General features: G+C 47.5%; 1 protein-coding gene across 4 annotated transcripts in view; it reads right to left on the bottom strand.

The window, feature by feature from the left end:
- Positions 1-15,172, bottom strand: part of LOC129325332 (SERTA domain-containing protein 2-like) — a 34,043-nt gene extending 18,871 nt beyond the window's left edge. The window contains exons 1-3 of one of the 4 annotated variants that reach the window (XM_054973016.1): positions 11,688-11,873; positions 7,816-7,994; positions 3,350-3,467 (exon numbers count right to left, since the gene is read on the bottom strand). The gene's annotated coding sequence lies outside the window, so the exon portion shown is untranslated. Of the gene's footprint in view, positions 1-3,349; positions 3,468-7,815; positions 8,136-11,687; positions 11,874-15,100 lie in introns of those variants that run through there. The other 3 variants (XM_054973020.1, XM_054973017.1, XM_054973018.1) reach the window with 3 other exon arrangements.
- Between the last annotated feature and the right edge of the window lie 280 nt (positions 15,173-15,452).

The raw sequence follows: 15,452 nt of genomic DNA, 5'->3' as shown, positions 1-15,452 counted from the left end.
GAACAATAATTGTAGGGTTGTATTTTTAAGTGGGCTCAACTTCTGAGCTGACATGAGCGTATTGTCCTCACTAGTGCGACACCAACGTTGCTAGCCAATATGACAACTCCAAAGTACAGCCAGTATGCTGTCAACTTGGGAGGCCATAATTCCAACCACGCACACAGAGCAGCATGCTGACACTGCCTCATGTCAGCTAGACATGAAAGCAACTGATGAAGAATGATACCAACATGACTCCCTGACAGCAACTTTCCCTCCCTAACCCGAGACCATACTCTATTAGATGTGAGCTTGTGATGCATGCACTAAAAGCCCTGTAATTACCACACTCCTGTAACAATAATGTCCTGAGCAGCATTTTTTGTCTTTGCAAAAGGGCTAAGAGACAAATATATTCGGTTAGGAACAAGAGAAGTGCTCAGTAAGGGAAAAATCTCATGGACAAAGCAGGAGAGCTTCGAATCCCACAAAGGGAGAAACCAGAAGTAAGTCAAAGCTCACCTTTTGGTCAACAACATGCTGTCCAGCAGCAAAACAGAAGAGGCAGCACTACAACCCACAGCTCACACACTACGGAACAGCCATCAAAACACACACTCAACTGGGCACACATAAGGGCATATCATGGACCATCTGATATCTTCCACCGGCCCTGGCATCAAATCCTGAGCAGGAACGACCTCAGAAAAAGAACAGCACTGTGAAACAACAGAGGCTTAACATCCCTGAGGTGCCTGGTTCAAGCTCCACAAGAGGCTAGCTACTTGCCAGCTTGGGAAGGAGTCCTAGACACAGCTGAGGCGCTGCACTTTCAGACCAATCGCTGGGGGATTGGCGACTCTGGTTGACTGGTTGCTCCACATTTCATCATTTTGTCGAGCTCCTTTCCATGCAGCCATCCCTCTGCCGTATTCAGGAGGTTAAATATTGCTGCCCATCGCTATTCATTCTAGCAACCCTTGTTTCAACATTTCCCCGCCTCCCTCTGCCCTGTCAGCTGTATTGTTTATCATACAGCAGCAGCGATCATGGAGATCATGAACCTGGATGTGTGCAAAAGACAGCTGAGACGAGTAATGAGCAAGGGGTGGGCATAGAGCTCTATTTAGTAAGTTGCATTAAAACAGAGACAGCTGTCAAATCCAAACATTTGTTGAACAGCATCTAGAATGGAGTTTTAAAGGAAAGTCAGATGAACAAAGCTGCCAACTCTCATCCAGAAAGACTCCTGTGCCTTTAAAAGATGTATTGATAGATAGCAGAATCACAGATAGAGTTGTCCCTGTCACTGCGTTACTGAGAGAGACAACTGTGCTGGATCAAACAACTGTCTGTGAAGCAGTTTGCAATGCTACAGGAGCCAGGCTAGACCAAGCGAGTTGGCAAACTCAACAGCACAGCAGTTAGATGCACACTGGTCACTGTAGCTGTTGGTCATGTTGTATATTCAGCAGATGGTTGGCGCTGCACTGTGTCTGAAATCCATCCTTACCTCTACTCCTGTCGGAGAGCTGTCTGCAAAAAGCCAAGAGCCATCCAGATAGTAAATGAGTAACATTTCAGACTAGCAAGACACAGCATGTGGGCTCAAGCACTCTGCACGGGGTATGGGGTATGTACCTGAGAAAGTGGCACCACTTAGGTCCTCTCCCAGCTCCTGTAACTCCCCCATCCCATGGGGAATCCCATACTTTAGGATTCACCTGTTGGAGAACATAGTCATTGGGTCACCAGCACGGGAACTTCGTCTGCAGTTTCTGTTTGGGCTGCTCCATGGAGCTCTGATCATGCAAGGTAAAAAATATTTGGCTGGCAACAGCCATGTTGAGGGGGCAGGGAGTCACACAGAAATATGGTTGTGCTTCCCGTTTCCCCACCATGTACACTGGACTGATGTTGTAGTGATGTTCTGTAAGCACATATAGAGGGAGCTTTTTGCACTATGCATACTTACCTTGTGCCTATATGAGACCCATTGCTAGTTACTGTTAAGAAAGGAAGTATTATTGAGCAGATGCACAACAGGTGGATCGGGGAGGGACATGATTAGAAGTCAAACTTTGAAGCAAAGAATCCTTTGCTTACCTGTATGGAGTAATGTCATCTTTTTATTTCCAGTTGGAAGACTGGATGATGCAGGTCAATGTTTTTGTCCTGGAGTACTTATAAAAGTTCTGAGCAGAACAGTTTTAACAGTATACTGTAACAAGATTTGTTCTAATTTCCTGTTGGTGCACAGTACCCTTTGTTGAGAGTTCACAGCAAAATATGTGCTAGGTGTACATAACATGAGGCCAGAGAGGTATAGCTGAAGCTGCAACCACTATCATGAGAGAGACTGGTGTCCTGGCTCTGAGTGGCTGCAGTGTCAGTCACTATCACTAAGCTGCGCTGTAGTTGTGTAGGTGGAAGGCAATTTGTTTTTGTTCCTATCAAGTTCAATGGGAGTGGTTACACTTATGCCAGTGGACGTTATGACGGCACCGGGATCCAGGCTGGAAAAGCTTGAGATGTCAACTAAATCCTACTCCTTCCCCAGTATGGCTCATTTCTTATTGTTATCCTAGTGTTGAGTTTGGTTGCCATCCAAAGTAGTTTCCAAACTCTCTTAATATTGCACCATTAATTGCTGACACGAATGCTAACATAAGTATAAATATTCCCAGTTGTTTGAGAGGCTAAGTTCTGGTTTGCTACAGTAAAAGAGAGCAAAATATGGACATACACAATATGACATTCTGTTCTGGCAGGGAATAGTAGTTTTGTGTTTCTTCAGTATATAAAAAAGCTGTACATACTGTATTTTTGGTAATATACAAATATACTTAAATCAATCAAGTAGTTAAAAGACAGGTTTCTTATGGTATGAAGAGTTCCTAAACACAGACAAATCTTCAAACACCACAGCACTGATGTGCCGTTCTTATGATCAAAACTCTTTACTCCCTAGTTATGCCTAGTTAGTAGAAAAGAACTTTCACATGCTCACTGTGCCATAACATGTCATCCGACGTTCTGAACAGTAGGGGTAAAAGATATTCAGGTATTATTCTGCAAGGTGCCAAGAGAAACTGGTAGTTACAATTCCCCTCAGACTACTAGGGTTTGAAATATCTTTTCCTGATCCACACCGACACACAAAAGAATTAAGGGGTGGGGAAGACTTGGTTTGTGACTAGTATCTGGAGAAGATAAATTAGCACTAGGGCAGAACAGCAGGTTAAGCTTCTACTCCCATCTACTGTAACTACTGAACAAGACAGCAATCTATACAGAGGGAGCCCTTGCTGGGTCTTGTAAGGCACCAAAATTGTAGTTAAAATTTTGGAAAAAAATAAAATCTTACCCTTAAAAATTAAAAGGCCAGAAGAGTCCAGATATGGTACAGAGAGGGTTCATCCAAAACAGTGTCTAAGCGTAGCTCTGATAACAGCCACAGCAATCCTTTCAGTCGAGTGATGCAACTTCAGGGAAAAATTAGACAAACAATTGGTTACTATAATGTTGTTTTATAAGGATAATCAGTAACATACAATTAGTTGGAACTTACTGTGTATAATCTATTGGTTTTTGAAAGCTTTGCAAATAAACATTTGATTATGGTTGTGTATTATTTGCTAGGTTTGACCAAAGCTGCTGCTTATAGGTGCCAATCCTGATGCCTACCTATGACTGGGAATTACAGCAGAGAGAAAATGCACACAACTGTCATAGTATGAGTATTGCTTGAGGCCACCCCCTCTGACTTGACTGCCACAGACCTGGAGACAATATCAAGTTTGATATCAAAGCAAGAGCCCCTCCACTCATACGGGAGTAGCTCAACTGCTAGAACGCTCCAAGGCCATTTGTCTAAAGCCTCCAGAGCTCTCAAACACCTATGGCCATGAGTAATTGACTCAGATTTGCTAAATAATCAGAAACCCCAGAGCCATCTTCACAAGAGAGCCTTCCCCCTTAATTCAATCACTGGCCCAGGGAAGGTCATCAAGCCGATCCTCAGCCTTTGTCTAACTAGACTGAGACAGTCCACTACTAAAGTAATCACCTCAGATAAATTATCCTGATGTCCTCTATCATCCCACTGAGCATGTTCTTATTTGGACTTCTACATGCCAAGTATGCATCTTTATGCACTCTCCTAAAATTCAAACAGACCAACAGGAACCAATAGCCTGCCCTCTTGATCCAGTCCCAGTGCAGATCTTAAACTCTGCATCAAATCAGGCTAACAATAGAATTCCCCATTGAAATCTAGTCACTTCAAAGCCTACAAGACAGGGTTATCTGAAGCTCCTCCAGCTTTGAAGTAGGGTCTGCACCCAAACCTCCTTCCTCAACTTCAGCATTTAACCCTTGCTAAAATCACTTGACCCCCTTCTTTGTTCCTGGATCTCCAACCCTTTAGTTGCTTTCAGTTTTTCAGACGTCCTTCCATCAGAGGATTCTCCCCATCTCAGACCAGTTTCTCCTTCTTCTATCCTAGACGACACAGAATTCCCCTAAGCAGAGCAGCACAACAGATCAAATGGACATATGTTGTAACAAGAGAGTACTGGTCCCTGGAGCATTTCTAAAGACGACTAGAAAAGCAGGTGCCCTCACATAAAGACACCACAGAAGATGGAAGAGAAGGGGGGGATTATTTGCTGACCAGCTTGTACCTCGTTTTTAGAAAAACCTGACAGCAGATCATTTACAGTAACTTAACTCAAGCAAACTTCTCTATACAAGACCAAAGTTCTCAAGTAGGAAAATAGTAATAAATACCCTACAAGGCACATGCTGCTGACCCAGAAGTTTTGTTCATTGCACAGTGGGAGCACGTAGGCAAAGATGACTGATTTTATTCCTGCTGCTGCTTTTATCAGATTTAATGTTATTTGTATTTAAATATAAACCACCATGTGTGCATGTTCTGGATAAATTTCAGAAATAAAATATTCAAATCCAGCCTTATAAAAGTCAGTACTTTTGTGACAGAAATTACTTTTCATGTCTACCACCACCGTGCTGGTGATAGCTATAAATCATTAAGATCAGATCAAAGCCTAGCTCTTTAGAGGAAACTCAGAAGTCCTGACACACACGATACAAAGCACTTCAGTGTTCGCTGCAATTAATGTATTCTCTTAAAAGGAGCTTTAATGCAGCTAAGTGTTCATAAATTGTGAAACAAGGTACCAGAGCAGAGAGATATTCTCCTCCCTCTGCATTTTGCTTCCTATAAGAGTAAAACACAAGGGAGTCAGCTTCCATACAGCCTGCACAAAGAGAGACCAAACAGAACTTCCTGGAAGCTGCTGCCTGCACACCTCCCACAGTAGTAAGACAGAAGCCTGCAATAACATTTTTGCTTTGGATAGGGAGAAATTACTCCTCTCTCTCCTCCTTTAAGCAGTTATTTGTAACAGAATAGACAACTTCAACCCATTTTACTCCAGGTTTCCAAACAGCATTTCCAAAGACTCAGATTCCTCTCATGCACCTGAATGAAACCACATTTTTCCTAAACTCACTGTTGACAGTTTCTCCCGCAAACTTCCATCTAGCACTTTAACAAATCAAGTTTCATCCTAGTCCCTAAGTATATTTAAACCACCTCATATAGCATATGAATATCAGTTTTGACAGAAGCTGGGCCTGTCCAGTCGATAGCCACCTCCCAGTTACCCAGGTCTCATGTTGTGTCCTGAGGTACCTAAGCCCATACCACCACTTTCTCAATACCATTCTCTTAATCTTAAATCTGAGCTAGCCTGTTCCTTTTTATACCCACGAGAGCATTTCTCTCTCACACACACACAAACAGCATATCCAGACTTTTTATCTTCCAGGTTCTTCCAAATGATGCTCTTTCCAAGTCTCCTCATACACAGGCAATCTTTTTAATTTCAGGTTTAATTACAGTTCTATACCTCTGTTCTAAGTACATCAAGGCTCTGTTTGTAGTTCCCTCATCTCTTTTCCCTCACAGAGCATCTTCACTTACTCACTCTGTATCTAGCTCCTACCTTAAACTATATTGTAAAAAAAAAAGGGGGGGGGAGGTCTCTCGTGAGCAGCAACAAGTGTTATATATCCTTTCCAAAGATAACCACTTTTTTACCTCCTTCTCTGCACCCATATTTTTGATTTTCCACTCCAAACCCCAGCTCTATTCTCTTCCCTTAACCAGCCTCTTATAACTAAAGAGCATTTGATGCTTATGTAATCAACTCACCAGAATTGTAAATATATTAAGAATTCCTGGGTGCCCAGCTGGCCAGACACCTAGAATTTCCAGTTCTGTATCTCACCATGCCCAGTTAAGTCACTCCCAGCTTTTTTTTTTTGCTTTTACTCTGCAGTTACTAATTCTCAGATGCAGTTTACATTCCCACTTTCCACTCCAGACTATCCATTCCCCGTGGCCTCAAACACTCACTAATACCACTCCCAGGGCTACTACCCTCCTGCGAAATATCCATATCAACACCTGTTTTCCTACCAACTAGTTACACCTCCAGTCTACTTCCTGCTCTCCCCAGGAACTGGCATCTCTTCGATTCCTTCCTAGACCTTGTAAATACCCATCATAAGCCACCTAGAGAATCTAACTCACTCAAAAGTACTCTTGCCCTATTCATGGTGTATGTGACAAAGCTTTTCCTGCCAAAATTTTGCTCCAAGCTAACTGTCATTCAGTATCAACTATTTATTTTCAGCCAGCACCCACTAAATGCCTCCTTTCTCCATACACAACTGTGGCATTCATACATAACCATATACACCATCCCAACTCAGAACCTCTGATCAGCCACACAATACCCAGCTACCACTTCTGAACTTCTAACCCATTTACCTCCCACAAGTTAAGTTCCTCCTACTTAGCCAGTCAGCTGTTACTATCCCTTCCCCAGATCACTTGCTTCATTCAGTCTCTTACATCCTTAAGAAAATCAAAACTCACTTCATTAAATACCTTTCACATCCAATAAAGTGAACTTTGACTCAAAAAAGTCTATACGTATCCTGGAAAATTTTTGTTTATCTTTAAGATGTTAAAGGATTCAAATTACATTCTACTACTATGGACAAACATGGCTACAGACTGAAACTACAGCCTTTAGAGTACCTCATTCACAAATGTGTACCTCACTGCTCAGTGCAGTGTAGGATTTGGAATCCTAATAGGATTTGGGAGACCCAGGTTAAAATCCCTAATTTAGAACAGAAGCTTGCCTAACCTACTTCACAGGGTTGTCTGAAAATAAAATGGAGGAACAATGTTAGCTGCTTTTGGCCCCCACTGGTGAAAAAGGGCAATAAAGTAAATAAATGAACAAGAAACTTTGCCAAATACCCCTCACTTCTAGTTATCACACGGCTTCTGTAACACAATCACTATCCCCAAATACCAGTTTGCGTCCACCAGATGAAATCTCGCCCCACCTATATCCTTCTCCCCTATATCTTGACCCCATCTACTTCCGGTGATATGACACTTATCAAAATTCGATTCAAGTTATAAGGGTTTTATATAGCCATCCTCATATTTCCTGCCAGCTGCCCCTCTAATTCCATGCCCACACAGTATTGCTAATGCCCCACTGAGCCCACCAAAGCCCAGGATCACCACCTCCCCAAGAAAGCCTCAGTCAACTACTAACCTCTCAAAGCTACTTCTCACTCATGGACCCCAATACAGATTCTGGCACAGTACTAGTCCTACTACTCTCATTACCAGACAGATCCAGAGCCTTCCCCCTCCCAGCCAACCCAAAGACCTTGTAAAATCCTAGCAGTCAGCTTCTAGACCTCATCACCCACCTTATTCACCACAATTCTCAGCCTCTTCCATCATATCCTGCCATAGGATAACCTCCCTCCGAAGGCGACCAGGCTCTCTAAGGAAGTGGGAAGGGGTGCACTATACATAGAAGCTTCTGTAAGTCCATTTTATTTGTGAGGACTTTTGATGGGTTTTAAGCTGCAAGCATTTTTCTTTTCTGTAAATAGAGATTTATTTCATATTTCTTTAATTGCCAAACAAATATCCTGCCTCTCTCTCTAGTCAGGTCCACCAAGGCAGCTGATAATTAAAAACAGGCCATTAGAAAAACAGATTCGCAAGCCAATTTAAAACCAAAACTATACTACACACATTTTTTTAAAAAACTGAAAATGCAAGCCACCTGGAGCCACAAAGGAAAAACAGGGTATAAATATTTTAATAAATAAATGATAATCCACCTCCCCATATTAAACCTCACAGACCCCCACACTGACCTACACCGCCACCCCACCACCCCACCCCCAGAGCCCCTCACATTAACCCACTCCACCCCACAAAAAGCTCCAGACAGGCACTTGCGACACCTTACTGCCATATACTCCATTCTGAACAGCACCATGACCAGCCATGCCCCCCTCACCCTGTTCTTATCCGCAATCCCATTCAGGCACCTCTAAGATGGCCTCGTCACCACACATAAAGACCCAAATGGCCAGCTTCTATTCTCCCGCCATTGCCTACAAATTCCCCTCAGAGACGCACACATTCACCTCAGAGCCCCTTCCCCCACACATTCAACTCAGAGCCCCACAGACTCCCCTCATCTTTCCCTCACAAACACTAACCTCAGAAACCGTCAGCTTCCCCAGAGACCCTCACTCTGCCCTCCACATTCTTCATAGGCCCTCAGATACCTTCAGAGACACTTGCCCTTTCTCCCTACACATTCCCCCCAGAGAATCTTGCTCATCCTCCCTGGACATTCCCTTCAGAGCCCCTTAGAAACTCTCCTTAGCGCCCTTCACCTTCCTCCCCAAACACTCTCCTTAGAGCCCCTCACCTTTCCCCCACAAATATTCCCCAAGAGACCCTCACCCTTCCTTCCCACACATTCACCTTAGATTCTCCTAAGATACGCTTGCACTTCCTCTGCACACATTCCCCTCAGAGAACTTCGCCCCCCCAATATTCACGTGAAAGCCCCTCGCAGATTCACCTCAGCAACCCTCGCCCTCCCCCCATTCTCCTCAGAGCCTCTTAAATACCTTTGCCCTTTCTACCCACACATTCTCCTCAGAATTCCTTGCTGTCCCACCCAACCCATTCCCCTCAGAGACCCTTGCCCATCCTCCCCACATTTCCCTTCGAGCCCCTTAGATTCGCCTCAGGGATTCTTGCCCTCCCCCCACATTCACCTCAGAGCCCCTTAGAGACCTTCACTATGTCTCCCCACAGAACCCCTCACACTTCCTCTTGACACATTCCCTCTAGATTCCCACATAGCACCTCACTCACCCCACACTTTCCCCCTAAAGCCCCTCAGAGACCCTTGCCCGTCCTCCCCACATTTCCCTTCGAGCCCGTTAGATTCGCCTCAAGGACTCTCACCCTCCCCCCGCATTCACCTCAGAGCCCCTTACAGACCTTTGCAATGTTTCCCCACTCTCCTCAGAACCCCTCGCACTTCCGCCTGACACATTTTCTTCAGATTCCTTCATAGCCCCTCACTCACCCACTTTCCCCCTAAAGCCCCTCAGAATCACAGATTCCCCTTAGAGACTCTTGCCCGGCCTCATTTCCTTTAGAGCCCCTCCCAGATTCTCCTGAGAGCCCCTCGCCCTCCCCCCACATTCACCTCAGAGCCCCTTAAGAGACCTTCGCTATGTCTCCTCACAGAACCCCTTGCACTTCCTTCTGACACATTTCCTCTAGATTCCCACATAGCCCCTCGCTCACCCCACGCTTTCCCCCTAAAGCCCCTCAGAGACCCTTGCCCATCCTCCCCACATTTCCCTTCGAGCCCGTTAGATTCGCCTCAAGGACTCTCACCCTCCCCCCGCATTCACCTCAGAGCCCCTTACAGACCTTTGCAATGTTTCCCCACTCTCCTCAGAACCCCTCGCACTTCCGCCTGACACATTTTCTTCAGATTCCTTCATAGCCCCTCACTCACCCACTTTCCCCCTAAAGCCCCTCAGAATCACAGATTCCCCTTAGAGACTCTTGCCCGGCCTCATTTCCTTTAGAGCCCCTCCCAGATTCTCCTGAGAGCCCCTCGCCCTCCCCCCACATTCACCTCAGAGCCCCTTAAGAGACCTTCGCTATGTCTCCTCACAGAACCCCTTGCACTTCCTTCTGACACATTTCCTCTAGATTCCCACATAGCCCCTCACTCACCCCACGCTTTCCCCCTAAAGCCCCTCAGAGACCCTTGCCCATCCTCCCCACATTTCCCTTCGAGCCCGTTAGATTCGCCTCAAGGACTCTCACCCTCCCCCCGCATTCACCTCAGAGCCCCTTACAGACCTTTGCAATGTTTCCCCACTCTCCTCAGAACCCCTCGCACTTCCGCCTGACACATTTTCTTCAGATTCCTTCATAGCCCCTCACTCACCCACTTTCCCCCTAAAGCCCCTCAGAATCACAGATTCCCCTTAGAGACTCTTGCCCGGCCTCATTTCCTTTAGAGCCCCTCCCAGATTCTCCTGAGAGCCCCTCGCCCTCCCCCCACATTCACCTCAGAGCCCCTTAAGAGACCTTCGCTATGTCTCCTCACAGAACCCCTTGCACTTCCTTCTGACACATTTCCTCTAGATTCCCACATAGCCCCTCGCTCACCCCACGCTTTCCCCCTAAAGCCCCTCAGAGACCCTTGCCCATCCTCCCCACATTTCCCTTCGAGCCCGTTAGATTCGCCTCAAGGACTCTCACCCTCCCCCCGCATTCACCTCAGAGCCCCTTACAGACCTTTGCAATGTTTTCCCACTCTCCTCAGAACCCCTCGCACTTCCGCCTGACACATTTTCTTCAGATTCCTTCATAGCCCCTCACTCACCCACTTTCCCCCTAAAGCCCCTCAGAATCACAGATTCCCCTTAGAGACTCTTGCCCGGCCTCATTTCCTTTAGAGCCCCTCCCAGATTCTCCTGAGAGCCCCTCGCCCTCCCCCCACATTCACCTCAGAGCCCCTTAAGAGACCTTCGCTATGTCTCCTCACAGAACCCCCCGCACTTCCTTCTGACACATTTCCTCTAGATTCCCACATAGCCCCTCACTCACCCCACGCTTTCCCCCTAAAGCCCCTCAGAGACCCTTGCCCATCCTCCCCACATTTCCCTTAGAGGCCTTCAGAGACTCTCGGCCTCCCCCCACATTCACCTCAGAGCCCCTTACAGACCTTCGCCATGTCTCCCCACAGATTCCCCTCAGAACCCCTCGCACTTCCTCCTGACATTCCCTCCAAGCCCTTCACCCATCCCACACTTTCCCCCTAAAGCCCCTCAGAATCACAGATTCCCCTCAGAGACCCTTGCCCGTCCTCCCCACTCATTTCCTTTAGAGCCCCTCGCAGATTCTCCTCAGAGACCCTCGCCCTCCCCCACATTCCCCTCAAGCCCCTTAGAGACCTTCGCCCTTTCTCCCCACAGATCCCCCTCAGACCTGCTCGCTGTTCGACCCGACTCATTCCCCTCAAAGCCCCTCTCCTACCCCACACTTTCTTCCAGAGCCCCTCAGATTCCCCTCGCCTCGCCCCACACCGGGTCTTCCCCGGTCCTCGGCCGAACGGCGCCCCTCATCCGGCCTCCCCCGCAAGCCCCTCGTCTGCCGCGGCGGGCTTCTCCCCTCCGCGACCTCCTGCCCGCTCTGCCTCGTCTTCGTCCCTTCCCCTCGGCCGGAGCTCACTCACCTGCCCGGGAGTTCCAGCGCGAGGGGGAGACGAGGAGCCCGCCACCGCCGTCCGCGCCACCGGCCCCCTTCGCCTGGCCACTCTCCCTGGCAGGGCTGCGCGGCGCTGGCTCCCAACGCCAGCCAGGCTCCCGTCGGAGGGGCTGGGACAGACAACTGTCTGCGCGCTGCGGAGGAGGGAAGGAGTGGGAGGGAGGACGGAGGCGGCAGCGAGTCAACCCGAGAGCGTGAGCGAGCGAGGAGCGCCGAGCGAGCGAGCACCGCCCACCCACCCATCCACCGCCGCCGGATCCCGGCGACGACAACAGGAGCCGCCGCTCCTCCCCCGCCCCCTCCTGCACGCGCAGCGATTGCCACAGGCTGGGGCGGGGCTAGTCGAGCGCGCGCGCGCGCGCGCAGGCCTCTTCTAGCCCTCCCCCTTCAGGCGCTACTCGCCATTGGTCAGCCCCGCCTCACCCTGCCCAGCAACCGATTTCTTACTGGTTCCCTCGCTCGCGGGCACCGCTTCGTCCCGCTCTCCAATAGGAAAGAGGCCCCGGGCAAAAAGGGGGCGAGGCATTCCCGGGCTGAGGTCCAATGAGAGGCTGATCCTCTACTTCCTCCTCCCCCTCCTCTTTTTTTTTTCCTTTGCTCGGAATGGGTCTTGCGAGAGAAGAGCGGTCGGGCTGCTTCATGAGTCGAGCGGCTCGGTTTTCTGCGCAGTGGTGGGGAGATGATGCGTAAGAAAACTCTAAATAAGGTTGCCCAAAATTAGATTAAAGGTCCCTTTAGGGTTGCATCGAGTCTCATGCAGGTTTGTTTCAAGCAAACATACGGTCTGTTTAGAGTTGCATCGGGCCTTTTGCAGGTTTTACTCAGAAGCAAGCAAACAGGGTTCCATCGAGCCTTGTGTAGGTTTTACTTAGAAGCAAACATTAGGGTCACATCGAGTCTCGTGCAGATTTTTCTGGGAATAAAACCTCCACGAGATGAGCAACCGTAGGCACCCCCCCTCGTTTAATTTTGGGTGCGCGGTTAGTTCCATGTAACTGCACATGACCGCATTTTAAGACCCCGATCCCCGGCGTTTTCGCATACTATAAAAATCCCTGCTGATTTCAGAAGGGATTGCGCAAGGATTGCATCCAGGTCGTTGTAGAAGTGGCCGTGCAGATTTGCGCGCTCCCGCCGCGTTTTTTTCCCCTTTCAAACGTCGCGTGCAACGTGTGCACAAGCCAGCCTCCTACCCCGAACGGGCACTGCGCTGACATTTGGAAGCATGGGGGCTCCTTGGGGCTGTAAAGCGAGAGGCTGAGCGGATGCAAATGAAGTCTTTTGCTAGGTTTGCCGATCTCCAGGTGGGACCTAGAGATGGCCATGAATTACGCAGAGAGCAGTTCCCCTGCAGAAAAAGGCAGTTTTGGAGGGTGGACTCTGTGGCGTTATACCCCGCTGAGGTCACTCCCCAGGCTCCAGGAATTTCCCAATCCAGAGTTGGCAAGTCCCTCTTCTTGCTCTAGCGGCAGCTGATTTAAATGGCGACAAAGACGGAGGGGACATGAGTCACTCTCATGAGTCACTTCATACTTGCAAGGCACGCACCCGTGTCCACCCCCCCCCTTTCCCGGGATGAATGGATGTAAACGGACTGGCCCAAATCTGGCAATGAGGAATGCGGCGCCTCTGCTTTGGGAACAGGGCGGCGCGGACGGGCAACGTCGCTTCCCAAGGCCGGTCTCCCCTGCGGCGCGTTAAAGCGCTCGGCTCTTGTAAATTTCCAACCGGAAGCTGGATCAAAGTATGCCAAGTTCGAAAGGGGCGTGGCTCTCCTGCCTTTCGCAGGCCAAACTTTTCCCTTTGCTTGATGGCGCCTGCCGCCTTTCTACTTCCTAGGCAGCTGTTAGAGCGCAACTGCTGTGCCAGGAAGGGGGGAAGGAGCAACCCTAGACAAAACCCAATTTTTTTTTCCTACCCGAAAAAAAAGTGACACCTAAACTGCAAAGCTCGCGTTTGTTGTGCAATCTCTTGTTTGCAAGATGGGCAAAGGAAAGCTCAAGCTAGTTAAACATTAACCATTATATACCGTTTTTATCAGGCTTTACTTTGTAATCCGTCCCTCAAGCTGGTTCTCTGGAGAAATGGTATGTTACGGTGCAATCCTGTGAAGAGTTACTCCAGTCTAAACCCATTGATTTCAGTGGGCGTAGAGTGGAGGAACTCTTCCTGGGATTGCACTGTAAATAAATAAATGGTGATCTGCAGGACTTTGCATTGGGTTGGAGGCACTTCTTTCTAAAGGTATACCCCAAAACTATGAGACTGTTCAGGGGCGTACTACCGAGTCAATTACATAAAAGCAAAATCGTTTCAGGTGTTTAGGCGCATTGGTAGTTTGGCAGAAGAGCAAGATTTGGGTTCAGTGGCACCGTGAAGACCAACTGGATTTTCAGGGTATGAATTTTCAAGAGTCAGAGCTCCATCTCCACTCTTGAAAGCTCATACCCTGGAAATCTAGTTGGTCTTCATGGTTCTACTGGATCAGAAACTTGCATGACCACAAAATGTCATCTGCTGCTGTCCCCCTCTCAGCAATCTGTTACCCTTTTTCTAAAGACTTAAAAAACAAAAGATAAATCCTAGAGGAATAGCTTTGTTCATTCAAATAGCAAAGCGTCCAATGCACATAAAGAAATTTATTGTGGCATCAGTTCCCATAAGCCAGAACCCACTTTGTCCAATGCACTGGTGTATACACACTGCTAACAGCAGAAGGGTGCCGTAGCGGATGCTGAAGTTGGCGGGTCCAGTTTTTTTTCTTATGCATAGCGTGCATCACAACAACAGTTATAGCGGTGCATGTGTTCAGCGCAGATGTACAGTTTTCTCGTGTGTGCATGCACACATTTGGATAACCACTGTATGCAAACAAAAGCCCTTCACTGAGACTTCCCTTACCACGTGTTTTTCAAAAGCATCATCTGCCGCTATAGCAAATGGCATCTGATAGTCATTCTTGCATTAGCACACTAGATCTGATACGTATCACTTGTGTATTTATAGTTTTGTAAATTAAATTAGGTTAGCCTCGTTTCAGAACACTGACCTTTGGGATTCCCAACTCCCCCCCAAAAGATGAAGGGATGCCCCCTTACATTAAAGATTCAAAGCGACAACTATTGTTGTCGAAACTAACATGCCGCCACCCTGATGCCACTTAACTCAATTTCCTCAAGTAACTTATATTACTTTTATCATACTTAATAAGATTATACCAGTGAAGTACTTGGAGCACTAAGAAACATTATATAAAGGCTATTATTATTCTCTGTACCCAGCACCAATTTCCATAGTCCTTATACTTGAAGTCTTTCCTACAAACTAAATACAAGAACATACAGACATATTTCTACTGTACAGCAATAGTTAAGATCTTACCTTTTTGCAGACATTCCTTGAAGATGAAAATATGCCGTTTCCACTCAGAGCTGCCCCTAAGCCTCACAGATACAGCAGTAGGCCAGTTATTATTTATGCAGAAATTTTGCCTGGCGTTTCTTCTGATGGGAAAATTTCTCTATAGTTGGAAAGAGGTAGGAGACACAAGGATGGGTGGTTGAAAATTCGAACATAAGAGCCTCAGCTAGGGTCCTACCTGGCTTCTATACCAACTAGAGAAGAAGCCTGTTGAAAAGGAGAGAATCTGCTCTAAAATTGTGCCTTTTCTTCCAGATGTGGCAATTGGTTCCTATCTATGGCCCTGACCTCAAAGAGATAAATCAGCCGAGTT

The sequence above is a fragment of the Eublepharis macularius genome, chromosome 2, assembly GCF_028583425.1.
Source record: "Eublepharis macularius isolate TG4126 chromosome 2, MPM_Emac_v1.0, whole genome shotgun sequence".
Taxonomy (NCBI): Eukaryota; Metazoa; Chordata; class Lepidosauria; order Squamata; family Eublepharidae; genus Eublepharis; species Eublepharis macularius.
This window is presented reverse-complemented; position numbering and strand designations above follow the sequence as displayed.